General features: G+C 43.4%; 1 protein-coding gene across 1 annotated transcript in view; it reads left to right on the top strand.

Annotated features, from left to right (window-relative positions):
* Positions 1–17482, top strand: part of LOC110343902 (uncharacterized) — a 38705-nt gene that overhangs the window by 11911 nt on the left and 9312 nt on the right. The window contains exons 3-4 of the mRNA XM_087198543.1: positions 1–4062; positions 14753–15373. The gene's annotated coding sequence lies outside the window, so the exon portion shown is untranslated. The remainder of the gene's footprint in view (positions 4063–14752; positions 15374–17482) is intronic.

Raw genomic sequence — 17482 nt, 5'->3', positions numbered from 1 at the left:
GGCCTCCATTCCCCTCACGTGGGCCTTCCTCCAGTCCCTGGAGCTGCTGGAACATCAGAATAAAAAGTCCCTTCCCAGTATGATGGTGAGTCAGAAATGATCTCCTCGTTAAAGACCCATCCAGGCACTCACTCAATTTGGCCAGGGCATTGACCCCAGAAGAGCTGGGCAATTCTCACTAGGACAATATCCCATGAGAGGTGTGGGTTAAATTCTCAAGTCATCCAATAGGTTATTTCTGAACCTAATCCCAGTTTTGAGTTGTGATCTGCTGAATTGAAAAATCTGTAACCCTTCTCACTATGATGATCCTCAGAAAGTGGGGGAAATCTTTTCTAGCATCTTTGCCACCTACCACCCCTTAGAACAGGTGAACAGGCCTTGCTTCATGTAAGTTTAGCTGATGAAGAGGAGTGTCTGGTCTAAAATAAAGTTCATGAAGGGTCTCAGATCTCTCATATCAGGTTAGTGTCCTTAACAATCAAATTTATAAGGATCAATACCTTAGATGGAACCAATCTGAAATCTATATGAATAAGACAACAAGACCAGACTGAGCATCCTAGGAGGACTCAGGTGAATACACAAAATGAGCTTAAACAAAATAAATCAGCTAAAAATAAATAAATAAGTCAGCTACAGGATAGAGTACTGAAGACATTTCTGCATGACTAGAAAAGGGTATAACAAACTTTCAATACATTCACTTAGGCTGAGAGGACCTTGAGGATGTAGGGATAGTCAATTTGACCTTTACTGGACAAATTCAGATGGCAGGCATCAGGTACAAATTTTTTAAAAAACCCAAAGGAGCCTTGGGGATGAACTCTATGGTGAACACAGCCTATAAGATCCATAATGAGTAGGAAATTTAAAAATAGGCCACCATTTTCATTGAAACAGACTACAATCATCATCCAAAAGATTCAAGCCTGGGATTGTGGAGCTATGAGATCTACCCAAGATGGAACAAGGACTTTAGCAAAGGGCCAATGTGTATAGTGAAATGAAATGGACAATGTAAGAAAAACTGAACCAATCCCTTCAATAAAAGGAATGGCTCAGTGAAGAGTCAAAACATCAGATTGCAGAAGTTGATGGTGGTGGGCTGGGGATTTAGCTCAGTGGTTCTGCCACCTGCCTTGCAAGAGCAAGGACCCAAGTTCGATCCCCGGTACCAAAAACCAAAATCAAAACAAAAGTTGATGGTGGCTTTACTCAGGACAAAGGGAACCTTGGGTCTGCCATGACCATCTTGGCTCCAATCATTATCTCTCCCCAAGAGCCATAGGTAAAAGTCACAGTGTGGAACAAATCAATACTGAATCTACATATTTATTCCTAATGTCTTTGCTGATAAAGAATCTAATTGGATTATTCCTATTTCAGGAGTATGAGGAAAGCCTAGAAACAGGCTTTCCTGCAGCCTCTGCCATGGAGCTTAAGAACCTACTATTAGGCTTTCTATATGAAACCAATGTCTGGTTCCACCCTAGGCAAGGACTTGCTATACCAACTAAATGATCAGGTAATGTTTTTCCAAGAAAAGCTGGGGATGCAAGTGGCAGGCAAATCCCCTCCAATTGATGTTGATCAAGGAGAAGCCATTTGAGTGTGAGGATATACCCAGTGGGATGAGCCAATGCATTAATCAAGCAAATTAGTCTGATGGGGTTCCGGAGGAAGCTTAAAAAAATGCCCTGCCTGTTAAGGTCTTATGAAAAAAAAAATGGTGCACCAATTTCCTCTATAAACAATACCCTTAATGAAGTGAGGCACTCAAAAGAATTAAACTTATACTTCAAATCTTAATGTTTCTACTGAACCAGGAGACTACTAATATATGAAATGATTGTTAGTTCAATAGTGTATTGTTTAATCACCATGTGTTTGGCATAATTTCTGTAGATTCTCTCTTCTGATTGATTTCTCTTTCATTTTATTATGATCTGGTACAATGTAAGAAATTATTTCATTTTTTAACATGTTAGTAATTGCTTTGTGGACTAATACATGATCTGCTTTGGAAAAAGTTCCATGTACTGATGAAAAGAATGTGTGTCATGCAGCTGTTGAATGATATATTCTGTAGGTGTCTGTTAAGTCTTTTGGCTATATAGTGCCATTCCATTCTGGTGTTTCATTGCTTGTTTTCCCTTTGGATGATCTACCTATTTGTGACATTGGGGTCTTCAAATCATGCAATATTATTATAATGAGCTCTATCTCTCAATTGTAGTACTGTTTGTTTTGTAAAAATGGGTGCTCTAACATTCAGTGCATGTCTATTTGTATCTGTAATAGCTTCTAGGTGAATTATTTCTTTCATCACTGTGTATTGGCTTTCGTAGTGTCTTCTAATTGATTTTGAGTTAAAATCTGTTTGGTGAGATGTAAGTGTAGCTAGTCTTGCATGCTTTCAGATTTCATCTGCTGGGAGTAACTTTTTCCATCCTTTGCCTTTCAGTTTGTACATCTGTCTATGGGACATAAATCTCCTGTAGCCAGCATATTATTCTGTCTTATGTTTTAATGCAATCAGCCATTCTGTATTTTTAATTGGAGAATTAAGAGCACTCACGTTCAGGATTTTTATTGAAATGCATGCAGTTGATCCTCTCATTTTGTTTATTTTTGTTTGGTTGTTTTGAGTATTCTGTGTTACTTCTCTTATCTTAGATCTGTGGTGGTTTACAATATATTGATAATATTGGACTCTTTCCTATTTCTCATTTGTGTGTTGACTTTTCTGGTGAGATTTATTCTTTCTTGTGTTCTTGTGATTGTGTTAATCTTTCTTCCACTTCTGGGTGTAGGGTTCCCTTAAGTATCTCGGTAATATTGAGTCTAGTGGCCAAGAAATTTTTTAATTTATGCTCATTTCAGAAGGGCTTTCAATCTGAGGGATAATCAACTGGGTTCAGTCATTTTTTTTGTCACATTCTTTCAGGGCTTAAAATGTATTTGCAGTTTCTGATGTGAATCTGATGATATTTCAATGGGTTTGCCTTTAGAATGTAGCTAAGCACTTCTCTCTTGAAACTTTTAACATTCTTTCTTTGTTCCATACTTCTGGCATTTTAACTATAAAATGTTGTAAAGAGGTTCACTTCCAGTCTAGTTGGGGTCCTAAATGTCCCCTGTGCCTGGGTATTCACACCTTTTCAATATTTGAGAAATTTTACGCTATTACTTCACTGGGTAGGTTTCTATGTTCTTAGTACAAAACTTTTCTCCCTCCAATCTGCTGCATGTGTGGCTGCTTGATCTCTTCATGGTGTCCCAGAGATCTTACATGCTCTCTTAATTCTCTCTCATTTTCTTCTTTCCTGTTGTCTGAATGTACTATTGTGGCAAAATTGTCTTCATGCTCCAATATCTTTTCTTCATGATCTAGTCCATTGTCTGGGCTTTCTACTGAGTTATTTTTAATCTGACTGAGTTTTCCATTTCTAGAATTTCTATTAGTTTTTTTTATCAGAATCTCTATTTCTTTATTGAAGTACCCTCCTCTTGGACCTTCCCTCACACAACAATTCCTAGTATCCCCCACTTGCCCAGGCTAAGGACTATGGCCTCTGCCATCAGTGTCAGCCCTCCAGCCACAGGGTTGACTCCCCAGGAGTGTGATGAATTTGAAAATACCTCCCACTAGTAGAGATTTCAATGCTGTCAGTAAGACTTGGCACAAGAAGCTCCAGGATAATGATGAACCAGACAGGACCCAAATTCTTACACTATATTGCAACATGAATTGTTTTGTCAGAGATAAGGAAAATAATATGAAATACTATGTGCTCAATCTCTTATGCTTTTAAATACTCAAGACTCTTCTAAACATGAAACTAAACATGTTGAAAGACTTTTGGCACCAAAGCAGAGGCCTCTGCTGGGTGAGAACAGAAATGCCAAAAGGGAGGAAAGAATGCTGTTAACTGGTTTAACCTCCGAATCTCTCTCTGATCCCAACAGGGGCTCTACTTCCCTGACTAGGTCTCCATTGACGCCTTGCAGTCTCTGGAGCTGCCCAATCAGAGGAAACAGCCCACCCCAAGTATGATGGTGAGTGTGAAATGGTCTCACTTTTAAAACCCATCAGGGCACTCAATTTGGTCAGGGTATCTAACCCAGTGCTAGAAATTCCCATGAAGTTACTATACCTTGTGAAAGGAGGGTTAATTCCCAAGGTCAGCCAATAGGCTATTTCTGAACCTAAACCCAATTATGACCTGTGATTTGCTAAATTGAAAAGCTCTATCCCTCCTCACTGTGATGGTCCTTAGAAGATGGGGCAACTCTTTTCTAGCATCTTTGCCACCCACCACCCAGTTAGGTGGATGAACAGGCCTTGCTTCAGATAATGTGAACTGATGAAGAGAAGTCTCTCATCTTGGATAAGGCTAATGAGGATGTCTCAGATCTTTAACCTGAGGCTGGCTACGAAAACACTTTAGATCCAACAGAAGCAATAACTGGTGAAACCATTCAGAAATCTCAATGAAAATGAGCACAAGATCTGAATTGACCACAACCAAAAGTATATGCTATGAAGACTCTGGTGAGGTATTCAAGTAAAGAGCTTAAATAAAATAAAACAGCTACATCAGGAACACAGAAGACTCTTCTATATGCCTAGAAAAGACTATGTCAGACTTAAACCCAGAAGCTCCTGAGAATGTACTGATGGACGATATGAGCTTCTGGGGACAAAATTCTCATGAAATCAAATATGATTTAAAAAAGAAATGAAGAAGCCATGGAGATGAATTGTTCTCAGTAGGAAGACATAGCCTACAAGATCCATAATGACCAAAAACTTAAAAATATACCAACGTCTCCATCCAGACAGGCCATACCCCTCTCCAAAAATAGTCAAGGCTAGAATTCCAGAAAAAGGGGCCCTACTAAAGAAGGGTCAAGGACATTAGCAAAAAGCCCATGTGTGTAATATAATAAAAATGGCCCCTACAAGAAAACTGGTTGCTATTAGCTGGAATGCGTCTAAGCTGCTTTGCACAGTGGACCAAGTTTGTGCAAAATGCAGAGGTTCACAGGTAAAGATTTTCTCCAGGGCTGTTTGGCTGTGTAATCTGACAGCAGGGCATATACTGAGGCCTCAATTTGTCACTGAGCAAGGACAGACAAGGAACTTGCCTAATATTCTCTTGACAGATTTTGGTGTTGTCTGCTTAGAGAGTGGGGGTGACACCAGATAAGGGGGCTGGCCTCATATTCCCCTGGAGTGGAGGCTATGGGAGTCACAAAGACCTGTGCTTGGAGGAGAGGGATGATGTCACGTGCAGCAGAATACCAACCTGATGTTCTGCTCTCCCCAGCCCCGGGTCCTTCACACAGTCCCACGTGACTCCTCACTTCCCCACCCCCCACCCCCACCTCCGACCATTCCCCCACACACTCCACGGCACTGTCCCACCACTGGAACTCTTAGTGAGTTTATGTCAGGATCTCTTCCCCTGATGGGCCAAACTTAATCTCAAGTCCACCAGCCCGAGCAACAGTATTTCTGCAGGTCACAGAGACAGAAAAATACAGGGGCCTATGACTTCTAGAGCAATCAGCTCAGACACCCGGGATCTTCTGAAGATGAATCACAGTTACAGCACCAGGAGAGCATGCTGGGAAGTACAGAGAACTTCTCCAGTGTTGGGTTACCGTGCAAAGCCCAAGTCTATTCTCAGTTTAGAGTATGTGTCAGCAGAGTGCTGCTAAGGGTGTCTCTACCTTTGCTGAGGGGGCACTGCCCCGCCTCTACAGGGAGTCTGTGCCCTCAGTGCTGGGGGGCTCTGTATCCCTTAATGCCACTACCAAAAGCTTCCAGACTTTTCTACATCTCTGTCCAGTAATGAACTCCAGCATTCTCCGACAGTCACCACCTCAATAAATATACCAGTTGATTTTATTCTATTTGTTGAAGAAAGTTTTGTGCTGAGTGCCTCTAATCCCCACCTTGACCCTCCCATCTGAAACTACCTCAATCACTTTTACCCCTAAGTATTCAGAGAGCAGAGAAAAAGAAAGCTCAAGAATGGGGTTGAAGAGACTAGGCCCTTCCTCTCACTGAAGGTAAATCCTCAGGAGGTCATTTTATTACCAGAGAAGCTTATGTTCTCAAAATTAATGAGATTCATCAAAGCCTGTCATTATGGGCAAGATCTGTGACTGAATTGGACAGACCATACCTCAGAGGATCGGGATTGTGCCAGGCCACAAAAGGGCTGACCCAAAGCTGCCAGCACTGTGCCAAAATAACCCCCCCCCCCCAAAAGCAGCCAGTAGCTTCTGAGGCCCAGTATTAGAGGCCATGCCCTTCTGAGGAGTCACATGTGTGCTTCATCCAAATGTCCAAGACTACTGGAAACTTTTAAATACAGTTAAAAATTTTTGTTGATAGCTTTCCAGCTTGGTTGAAAGATATCCCAAGAGACCAGAAAAGGCCTCAGAAGTGGCTTGAGCCTTCCCCAAACCAAATGATTCCCAGATATGACGTACCTCACAGACACAGAGTGATGATGGCCATGTCTTTGGCTTGAAAGCAATGCCACAGGTGGGTAAAATTGGGAATTCACCAGACTACATGCTGAATGGAGAACTCTGTAGACCATAAAACCAAAAAGATAAAGCACACTGTGCATATCACCTTACCCAACTATGTGAAGAACCTTGCCTAAAAAGGAAAATGATAATGGCGATTGGCTTTCTCAGCATAAGAGTGGTCCTGGAATTATGAGGAATTCATATTATTATGAGGAATTCAGCCCTCTTAAGGTTACATGTGATGTGAGAGAAACATTTGGACCTCTATGAAATAGGTGTTTTCTGCAGTTAGACAAGGAAAAAAGATTAAACATGTATAACACTTTAACTAAATTCTGACTTCTATAAATGAGTTTGCTTCCTATAGGACAGGACTGCCCTGAGGACCTTCTGAACGCTTTGCAAAACTCCATGAAACGTGCGGGGGGAAAACCACCAAGTGGAGGACCAAATAATGGAATAATGGGTACCCCCTAAGGCTGTAGTCCTGGCTACTCATTGTACTCTCGCACTTGCCAGCATCAAACTGTACTTTCACCACACTACACTTAAAAGAGCACCACAGGAAGGAAAATCCCCTGATGCTCCTGGAGACTCACAGTTGCCTGATTAGACAGCAGCCCCTTCTCTCTGCAGTAGACAAGACCTAAGCCACACATATTAAGCAACATGCATCATATGCCCCCCTACTCTTTACTTTTTCATCCTCTTCCTAATCACAAACCAGATTCACTACCACCTGTTACAGACTAGGATATCACAGATTCCAAGGCCATCATCATGCTGACTGCTGGGTATGTGGACAGCTTCCTCTCTCACACACTAGCAAACTGCCTTGCAACATTCAGGAGCCAATCTAACAATTCAGTACAGGCTTTGTAATTGCTTGAGAACCCAACAGAATGTACCCTTAACACTACAAGTAGGAAATGCCTCTTTCCCTTTGCTAAGTAGGAGATACCAGATATGTTCAAAACCAAGGCTGAGGTAAGACAATACGTGTTTGAATAACTATTAGAAAAGGTTAATGCTGCCCCGAGCACTGACTATCTAACACATCATGGATACAGATGGCTAAGTGCAGAATGAGTCCACTTGGATTGGACTGCTACCTTGTGTATTAAAAAATTAAATGAGGGGCCGGGGATTTAGCTCAGTGGTTCTGCCACCTGCCTCACAAGCACAAGGTCCCGAGTTGGATACCCGGTAAAAAACAAGCAAACAAACAAACAAAAAGAAAAATTAAAAGATTCTCGTGTGGGCTTTCCAGAAAATGGGTTAGACTCAAGAGATGTATAATATGATTCTGATAACTGAGTCTATAGGGCTTGGCCTGCCAAGCTGTTCTTTAACATCAGCAGTGTACTGTGTGTGATAGGGATGGTTATGGACGGTAGAAGTCAGAGGTGATAGCTTTATCTCCCTTATAACTGTGCTGGATGATGAACCTGGAGATGCTTGTACCTCCTAGGATGAATCATTTCCTATTCGCTAACAGTCTCACATAACTGGAAGTTATTCAAGACACCATACAAAAAAGCCTACTCACAGTTTTCTACCATAATTGTGTTTGTTTCAGGGGCCACCTCTCTTGCTATAGAATTAAAAGTGCAAGCTTTAGCTAAGTATAAAAAGCCACTTTTAATGAGACCCATCATTCTATCACCCTCCTAAATGACCATGCCATGCAAATCAGGAAGGTGGGCTTTCTAAAACAGATGGCCTTAGAGTTCTTGAATATAGCAGTCTGCAAGTTTGTCTTCAGAGGGAGCTAGGGCCATCTGAGGGAAATTTTAAGACACTTTGCACCTCAGCCTCGAGTACAGAGCATAGAAAAGTCACCCCAATGTGGCCTCCAAAATCCCTATGTGTCCAAGTACCTAGAACTTAGAAGATGGTTGCAGACCCCTGTGAGAAAGTGAGAAACGGATAGTAGCTATTGAGCAGCAAAATATTAGAAAAGAGACCCCATTGTCCTTGGGGATGTACAATCCCCATCTAGTCCCCTGGGGGTCTATAGAGACCTGTTTTCTTTTCTGGCTGGGCATGGGGTTCTGCAGAGAAATCTTCATGGATAGAGCTTTAGAGACAAGGTTGAGAATTCCCAGGTCTCCTGTGTAAGGTCCTCCACCCCATGAAGTGCCACTATGAGCTCAAGCAGCTCCACTGGAGGTTTACCACAACTGTACAGGAAGGGTCCAGCCACAACACAACTGACCCCCAAAGAACTAAAGGAAAATGGCTCCCAGTCTCCCTGTTCAATCCAGAAGTTTCCACAAAGACCTAGCGTGAGAAGGTGGCAGACGCAACACCAGGGAAGACAGAAAGCTTGAGGAATTTCCCACCCACAATCTATAGTGCCAGGCCCTGAAAACACAAGATTCTCTGCTGCCACATAGGCAAGGGGGTGCTCTGATGCTGCCACCACCTCTAGAACTGCGTTACCGAGTCACCACTGAAGACCTAGACTGGGAGAAGAAGGCAGCATTGCAGTGCATCCACAAAGCATGTGAGTCCCAGGCCATCCAGGAGAGCAGTAGCACCTACCCTTTCTGCTCTTTTCCACTGCCTGCCACAGGGACTGTTCCTCTGCCTACTGTCCGTACTGTGCCCAGCAGGAGTATAGAGAAAAGGACATTCAGGCAAGACTTCCTAGGACCTGGCTAAGTGGGGTACACCTACCCAAAGAACTGGGCAGGTGGGGTGAGGACCCCTGGCAGACAGGACCCTTGGGGCACACCCTTCTTATCGGGGCCAAGGGGCAGGGCTGAGGGGCAAAGCTTGCCCAAGGAACTACTCACTGAAGCATTTGAGGTATATGGGGTCCTTGCTGTCCAGAAGTGAAATTACTCCTTGGAGCTGCCAACTCATCCAAAGGCAAAATGGCAGGTCAAGAAAGGTTGGTCAGTAGATTGAACAGAATTTGACCCAGGATTGGGGAACTGGAAGAGAAGTAGTATGGGACCCACTTTAGGATGAAGGTTGAAATAGGCATAGAGAGTAAAGGTAGACCTGGGCAGCCCAGGGCTCCTCACCATGAAGCTTGTGTAATGTATACCACAAGCCCAGGGGCTGATGACCTTCCATATACACCAGTGCTGCCCTGACGAAGCCATCTGCCAGCTCCCATCTCCAAGAACACAATAGGACTTCCTACTTAGAGCATCACAACAACATACACAATGAGAGCAAGGTAACAACCCTGGCCTTTGATAGATTGGGGACTCCATTTGAATGTTTTGGGCTTTAATTCTTTTTTTTTTTTCTTGTACTGAGGATTGAACTCAGGACCTTGTGCTTGTGAGGCAGGCACTGTGCCACTGAGCTGAATCTCTGGCCCTGGGCTTTGACTCTTTTTCACTCAGAAATTGGGTCCTGACTTCTGATGCTGTGAGGTACAGGCTCTCAGGAACCTCATTGGTTCTTTTGTGCCTTTGATGAAAGAATAGGCTGAAGTATAAGTGGACTTTATTGTAAAGTAGATATAGGGAGAGTTACACCTTCAAGCAAGAAGGCAAGTAGTGCCGGCATGTAGGCACCTGCGCCAAGTTTGAGTCTGGATATCTTTGTATGTACCACAAGAATTACTCCTGGGATTCAGGGAACTGGAGTAATTATGATGCTTATGGACATTTTTCTTAGAAGTTACACTGGAACTGCAAAATGCCTTGTCCTTTTCAGATGGTGTGTAAGTTAGTTACTTTTTTCTCGTTGCTGACACAAAATACCTGACACTCAAGAGTTAAAGGAGGAAAGGTTTATCTAGCTCATAGTTTGTAGAGGTTTCAGTCCTTAATTGATCAGCCGGCTCCAAGGCAGAGTGGCACATGGCAGAGGGGCATCACAGAGGAGAAACAGTTCATGGCACCCACATGGTAGCAAAAGCAAGAAGGGAATCTTAAGAGCATCTTTCTGCCCCTTTTATCTTATCCAGACTACTGGGATTAGGATGGGGCCAAACCAATCAGTGGACTGGATTAGTAATAACACACTCTTAATCCCAGCATCACACACTCTAGATTCAGCCACCTCTGAAAAAGCCACCTATAACCCCATAAGGCTTTGGGGGACATCTAGACCCAAACCATAACATTCTACACACTCTTGATACCAGTTTTGTTATAGTCAGGGTTTGCAAGGGAATAGATTTAATATAGGATACATAATTTATAAGATTATTTTATAATATCCACCAAAAAACTCAAATACAGAGTGCAAGAGATTCATGCTAGAGACCCAAAGAAGCCAGCGAGGGGCTGGATCCCAGAGTGTCCTGCACAAGTCCAGTTAAAAGGCCTAGAGCCCAAGCCAGTGTCCTCCACAAGTCCAGCCAGAGGCCTAGAGCCCATGGCAATGTCTCATGCAAGTCTATAATCAAGGATCCGCACCAGAAGGCCCGAAGGCCAGTGGTGGAAGCTAGAAATTCTGGGCTTGGTGGGATGAAGGGTCTGTGCCACCAGGCTGAGGGATCTGCACTGGAGCCAGGAAGTGACACTCAAGGCGAAAACCAGAGCTCCCCTGAGGAGAACAGCAGACATCCACAGTGACAGCAAGGACCTGAGCTCCTCCACTGATGAGAACAGCCAAGTTCCTATCAGGAAAACCAGTCTCAGCAAGCTTCTCTAGGAAAATCAATAGCATAAATCTTCCCCTCCAGTTCTCCTTTTATGCCACTGGCAACAATCCTCAGGTGGCTCTTTCGTGCCCAGAGCCACCCTGACTCAGTTCAGCTGGGTGTTCCAAGTTGACCATTAGTTAATCCACCACAGATGGTAGGTGTTCCCTCAGGGGCCTTAGCCATGTAAGAAACTTAGGAAAGATAACTTCTTTTGGCCAACCGCAGTGGCACACACCTGTAATCCCAGCTCTCCAGGGGCTGAGGCAGGAAATTTGCAGTGAGTTCGAAGCCAGCTGGGGCTACATAGTGAGTTCAAGGCCAGCCTGGGCTACATAGTGAGACCCCCCCCATCTAAAAACAAACTTCTTAATTTAAAACAGGCCTCAACCAAGGGAGGAGGGTGTTTAGAGAAAGTTTCCGTTCCTGATGTAATGCTGTATGCCTTGTTCTAGAAATGGAGGCCAGTGTCTTTGGGTCTGAGACCAAATAAATTAGTATAAATATTAATTCTTTTTTTTAACTTAATAACTGGTAAAATACGCTAGGCTCCCCTTTGTTCCTCAGGCCTGCTAAGTGTTATAATACTTTTACCTTAAGACTTTCATGTTTCTTTCTTGGAGCTTGAACCTAAAAGGGCAATGGTCTGTTTGTTTTGTACGTGTGTGTGTGTGTGTGTGTCTGTCTGTCTGTCTGTCTGTCTGTCTAGTACTGGGGACTGAATCCCGGGCTTTCCCACTGAGCTATATTCCCCAATCCTTTTTTATATTTCATTTTGAGACAGGGTCTCTCCAAGTTGCCCAGGCTCAAGTTTTTGATCTTTCTGCCTCAGCTTCCCAGAATGCTAGGATTATGGTCATTTACCACTACATCCAGCTATGAAAACAGATTATACTTTTTTTTTTTTTTGGTACTGGGGATCGAACTCGGGCCCTTGTGCTTGTTCAGCAGGCGGCGAAACCACTGAGCTAAATCCCCGCCCCCAGATTATACTTTTATCTTTGAATTTCACACTTGGAAATTTATTACAAGAGGACATTTCTATGTTGAATATTTATTGGGATATCATTGTCATTTTATATCTTTATAGCACCTTCGGGCCAATTTGGACTTCGAGGTTGTACTTAATTTAGAGTGGGAAACTGAGTAGGGACAGAATCCTTAGTCTGGTGTCCACACTGCCCACGGAATGAAATAACATGGGATTAACCCATTACAAGTTCTAAGTGGGGGAAAATCTAAACTGTTCACAGGTCCCCAGAGAGGGGGGAGAGGTGTGGAGCAGTCTCCTCTGCAGAGGCCCTGGAGAATAGTTCGTGACTCTGCAGAGGCTGTCCCAGGGAGGTCCACTGCCCCCCAACTTTGCACAACAGGTAGCAGCAAGTGGCTGACTCTTGGCTAGGAGAAGAAAGCAGGCAAGTTCAATTCAACTCCTTCTGTGGATGCATGGCCATGCCCTCTGTCCAATTTGGGCAAATGCGGGGCCCAGGGTGTGAAGGTCTCTTTCAGTTGGCACAGGCCCTTAGTGAATTCCTACGGTGGTCCTGCTGAGCAGCTCCACCAGGAAGGCCAGAGTCACTGCCTAACCACGGCCTGGCCCCGAAGACAGCACTGCCCCAAGTGGCCCAAACCCTCTTTGTCAATCTCAGTGCTGCTGTCATCAGGGGGATTCACTCTCCTGACTTCCATAGGGCTGTTCTCATATCCCTGACACATGTTTTCTCTTCTGGCAGTAGGCATGACCGTGAAACTATATATGCACCAAGATAGCTATAGTATTTTAGAAAAACACGTCACTTCAAAGTACATCAATATCCCATTAAACACATACAAAATAATCCTCCAATTTGACCTTCCCCATTAGCCACATCTAAAATACCCACAGCCAGTCTGACAGGACAGGAGATGTGTGATAAAGGAATTTGTAATAGAAAGAGACAGTGAGCTTCAACCAACTTGCAAAAGTATCTATTGCAAATTTTCGAAAAGGACGCGGCCCCTCCCAAGGCAAGCAAGAACCTGGAAGTTCAGCTCCATTTACCTTTGCCATAAATCCCCCTCTGCTATGGATGTTCGCAGCTGTGCAGAGTTCAGGGTAACCACTGGAGAGTTCCAGGGAAGAACACATGAGCCTTTGAACATCTCAGAGACTGGTTCAGTCTTAATTTTGGCGAATTTGCTATTGATATTCAAACTCCCCCCCCATCCCCATCACCCTCCCATGCAGCAGGGTTACCAGGGATTTGTTCCTGCCCCTCCAAATCCCCCCAAACCCCTGTGCACATGATGAATGTTTCCTTGGCCCTGAGCCAGGTTGTCTGTGCAAGGCCTGCCTCTGCCCTCTCCTACACATGCAGAATTAGTCAAGGCGGGGGTGGTTGTTGTTGTTCTCGTGAACTGATTTATTGACTAGCACCACTGTACTTTCTCTTCCATTCTAGGACACTGGCAGGCCAGAAGCAACAGGTTCAGCAGGTGAAGCCAGTGGAATATATGAGGGGTGTGTGTGTGTGTGTGTGTGTGTGTGTGTGTGTGTGTGTGTGTGTAAATGAGGATGAAAGACACAATGATGCTGGCAACCAGAGAAGATGGGGTCCAAGAAGGGGGCTGCAAAGACAGGGCCATTTGCCTCCCAAATAATGCCCCTCCCATTAGGAATGAAAGTGGTTCTGGATCCAGGGACAGCAACAGTTGCAAGCAGATGGTAAGAGGGAACTGTCAGGTCTACTTTTTGAGGGTGTGAATGGAGTGAGGAAGTCAGATGACAGGCTGATCATGACTTATCACCTTGTGGGTATTTTTTCTTTTGGATCTCTTCACTGGGCATTATCTGGCCATTTAGAAGTAGAGATTCTGAGGATATTATAGGTCTGTCCCCACTCTTAGACCAGGAGGGAATCCTATGGGTGAGTCCGTATGTAAGGTATCCAGGGGACAGAGATGATGAGAATGAGAAGTGTGATCAAGAGCAGTCCGCAGTCCCCATAACGGGGATTATCAGCTTTCCTCTTCTGACTGTGGAGACCTAGAAAAGGGGTTTAGAGTATGAAAGTTCCCAGGAGAAGAGGAAGCAATACAGATGAGGACTGTGGAAGAGAAGTGAGACAGAAGTCTAATGAGTCTTGAAGAATGAGATGACCTTCTTCAGGCAAGAGGGGACTGAAAGGCCTGACCCCACTCCCTGGGGGCCCCAGGACCTGGTCACGGAGCTCACACTGCTTGAGTCCCAGGCTAAGCCAATATGATGTGCTTCACAGAGTGAGCCAGGATGATCACAAACAGGATAAGCAGAGTCACACAGCACCACAGCCAGCCATTGACGAGGAGCTGGAGCAGTGCAACACAATCATCAGATTTGCAAGAAACCTTTAAAACTGATTCTCTATGTTGTACTCAGGCCCCTGCAGGTACTGTTATGAAACCATGGACACACAAAAGTATTCAGAGTCTTCAGACTAAGAATACGGAGGGAATGCTTTAAAGGTGAAGGCATATCTAGACATTACTATGTCAGGAATTTGTTCCAGAAGTTTCTGGTTGTCAGCTTTTTAAAATTTCTAATTTCTTGCTCTCTTCTTCCAGGATGCCACACCATGAGCTGCTTTTCTCTGCCAATCACTTTCACCATGCTTCTTCTGCCTAGGACTGGCTGATCATGCAAGGACTGAGGCTACTGACACTGACTGGCGCCCCTGCAGGACCTGGCTGCAGCCTCACCATGGCAAGCGCCTCAGCTTGGGTCACATGATCCACTCAGCCCTGCCACATGGCTAGGAGGAGGCTTTGGGAAGGAGGGCATCAGCTACTTCCTCCAGGATCATTATGGAGAAAAAAATACTATTTTGTCTGTCTTAGATTTTACACAGAAATGCTGCTTGTTGCAGCTTTGTTTAACTTCACTTATTTTTTTTTTGGCCTATGAATGGACAGTAAACCTGGCAGCACTGAAATCTGTAACCCTAACATTGGAGGTCCAAAGGTCATGTGTCTATCTCTGATCAAATGTGTGATAACTGGAGTCTAAATACTGCCTGTTTGGCTTCAAAGTTCTCCAGTATATTTGATACTGAGCCAACAGTGTTTTCTGCAATATTCACGGGAATTTGAGTCATGTTGATTTTGGAGTTGTGGAAAAAGCAACAAGCCAGATTGGGATGCAGTTGGGATCTGATGAACTTAGAGGAGGAGCACCAGCAGCACCAGGTGAGAATTGAGACTGAAGCCATAGAAAATGAAGGCAGTGGGGCAGGGCATTTAGCTCAGTGGTTCCACCATCTACCTCGAAAGCACAAGGTCCCGAGTTCCATTACTGGTACCAAAAAAAAAAAAAGAAAAGAAAAAGAAAATGAACGCAGTGGCCATGGAAGTGAAACCTTACATGGATCTATATAGTCATTTAATGGTACTTCTGATCAGGAGCCACAGTGACATATGGATGGCCCAGTCATCCACCAGTATGGTAGCTGAAATTGTGTACAGCCTGTCAATCTTTGCTACATTTGCTAGCTTCATAGGAAGGGAAGCATATTTACAGGAGGTCAAAAAACTCTTCTCTTTAACCACATCACTCACAGGATCATCCTTGAATTGTACTGTCCTCTTGATCTTGAATTTCTTTTATGATAAAAATATCTGCATCAATTACAAAACTGGAACTTCCTCAAACTTCCCAGGAACGTAAGAACAATCTTTGAAAATGGACTGGGGATTTAGCTCAGTGGTTTCTCTGACTGCTGCGCAAGCACAAGGACCCTAGTTTGATCCCTGGTACCAAAAAAAAAAAAAAAGAAAAAAAAATGTTCCTGTTTCAGTTTGTAAATTTTCACTCATCCTGCTTCTGCATAGCTTTCTTTAAAGAGAAGTTTGTGGGCTACCCTGGAAAATACACATATTTGTTTAATGTGTAGAGAAATGAAGAGGGTGATCCTGGAGGCTGTCTAAAAGAACTGACAACCAAGTTGACCACCACAGTGATAGGGAAACAGATTTTCACAAACATTAGGGAAGCCATTTGTCTTTTGGTTTTTAACTGGTGGATGCATCAAAAATCTTGGACCTACACACAGAAACTATATGGTTGCTGGGCATAGGAGCATGACCTTGAAAGTTGTGGACAATTTGGATTATTCTGTGAATATTTAGAAATGGTGATCCAACTTCAATTTGTCACAATATTTGTAGCCTCTTTTCATTTTACTCCTCATTTTTCTCAGATAATATAAAGATCCAAGTGGATGCCTGGTAGCTTACTACTCAATATAAGAGACCTATAGCTACTAACGCTCAGAGCAGAGGTATTTGGAAGACATGTTTTCTGGAATGGCTGCCCTTTCTGTTGCTTTTATTATTGCATTTACATTGGACATCATTTCCTGTTTAGCTTACTGCGGTGCCTATTCAACAAACAGCATGCAGCCTTTGAGTAACTATGTCAATAACAGCATATCGGTATTCCTGATAAGTGATTTTCCCAAACCACTCTGTACCTTTCGATAGATGAGACTTTTCTGGTAGAAGTTAAACTTCCATCAGACCTCAGAAAGTCTTTTCAGGTACATGCAGAATCAATTTTTTTCAGGTGACTAATTGAGTTCCAAAGTTCTTCAAGATAACATTTGGGTGATAGTAGTTTCAAGACTGTGCATTGTCTTATCTGGAAAACAGCATTATGAAGGTCTTAGATTGCTTCAGGTGAATGAAATGCATTATATTGATAGGGAAAAGTTTTAAAGTAAGGTTAGTAGATTAGCTATTTAAGTAGTTGTGGAAGCAAAATAGGTAGTGTATCCCTTTAAAAGCTTGCCTTGGCCCATTGCTTTTGTTGTTTAAAGTGAAGGTTATGTAGCTCCTTTGATCTGTAGCTCCACTATAGATAACATCCTAGCTCTGAAGAACAAAGTGGGAATCCTTGAACAAACTTGTGACCTATGTGCCTAAACTGTCCTGTGTTTAGGACTGTAATCAGTGACAGAAACCACCTGTGTCTAACCATTAAACAGGGATTGGAACTTTATTTACTTAACAAAGACCACTAGGGATGAGAATGACTGACAAAAGTATAAAAGGTGATGGACAAAGAACACAGGGCGCGGACTCTGACCAGACCAATTTCTGGCAGTCCTTCCTGCTTGCGAGTAAACTTTTATTTTTTTACCCACCTTCTGTGTCTCTGTGCATTTCTTTCCACAATTCCGGAACAATAGAGAAGTAAGTGTGTTTTCGTAGTAGTTAAAGCTTGCAAGACAATACATATTGACTATTAATTCAGAAAATTGAGTTTTTAAAAATGACTTTTCTTCTGAAATGCCTATT

Source organism: Heterocephalus glaber, unplaced genomic scaffold, assembly GCF_053883595.1.
Source record: "Heterocephalus glaber isolate CG9 unplaced genomic scaffold, H.glaber_assembly_v1.0 deba00001687, whole genome shotgun sequence".
NCBI lineage: Eukaryota > Metazoa > Chordata > Mammalia > Rodentia > Bathyergidae > Heterocephalus > Heterocephalus glaber.
This window is presented reverse-complemented; position numbering and strand designations above follow the sequence as displayed.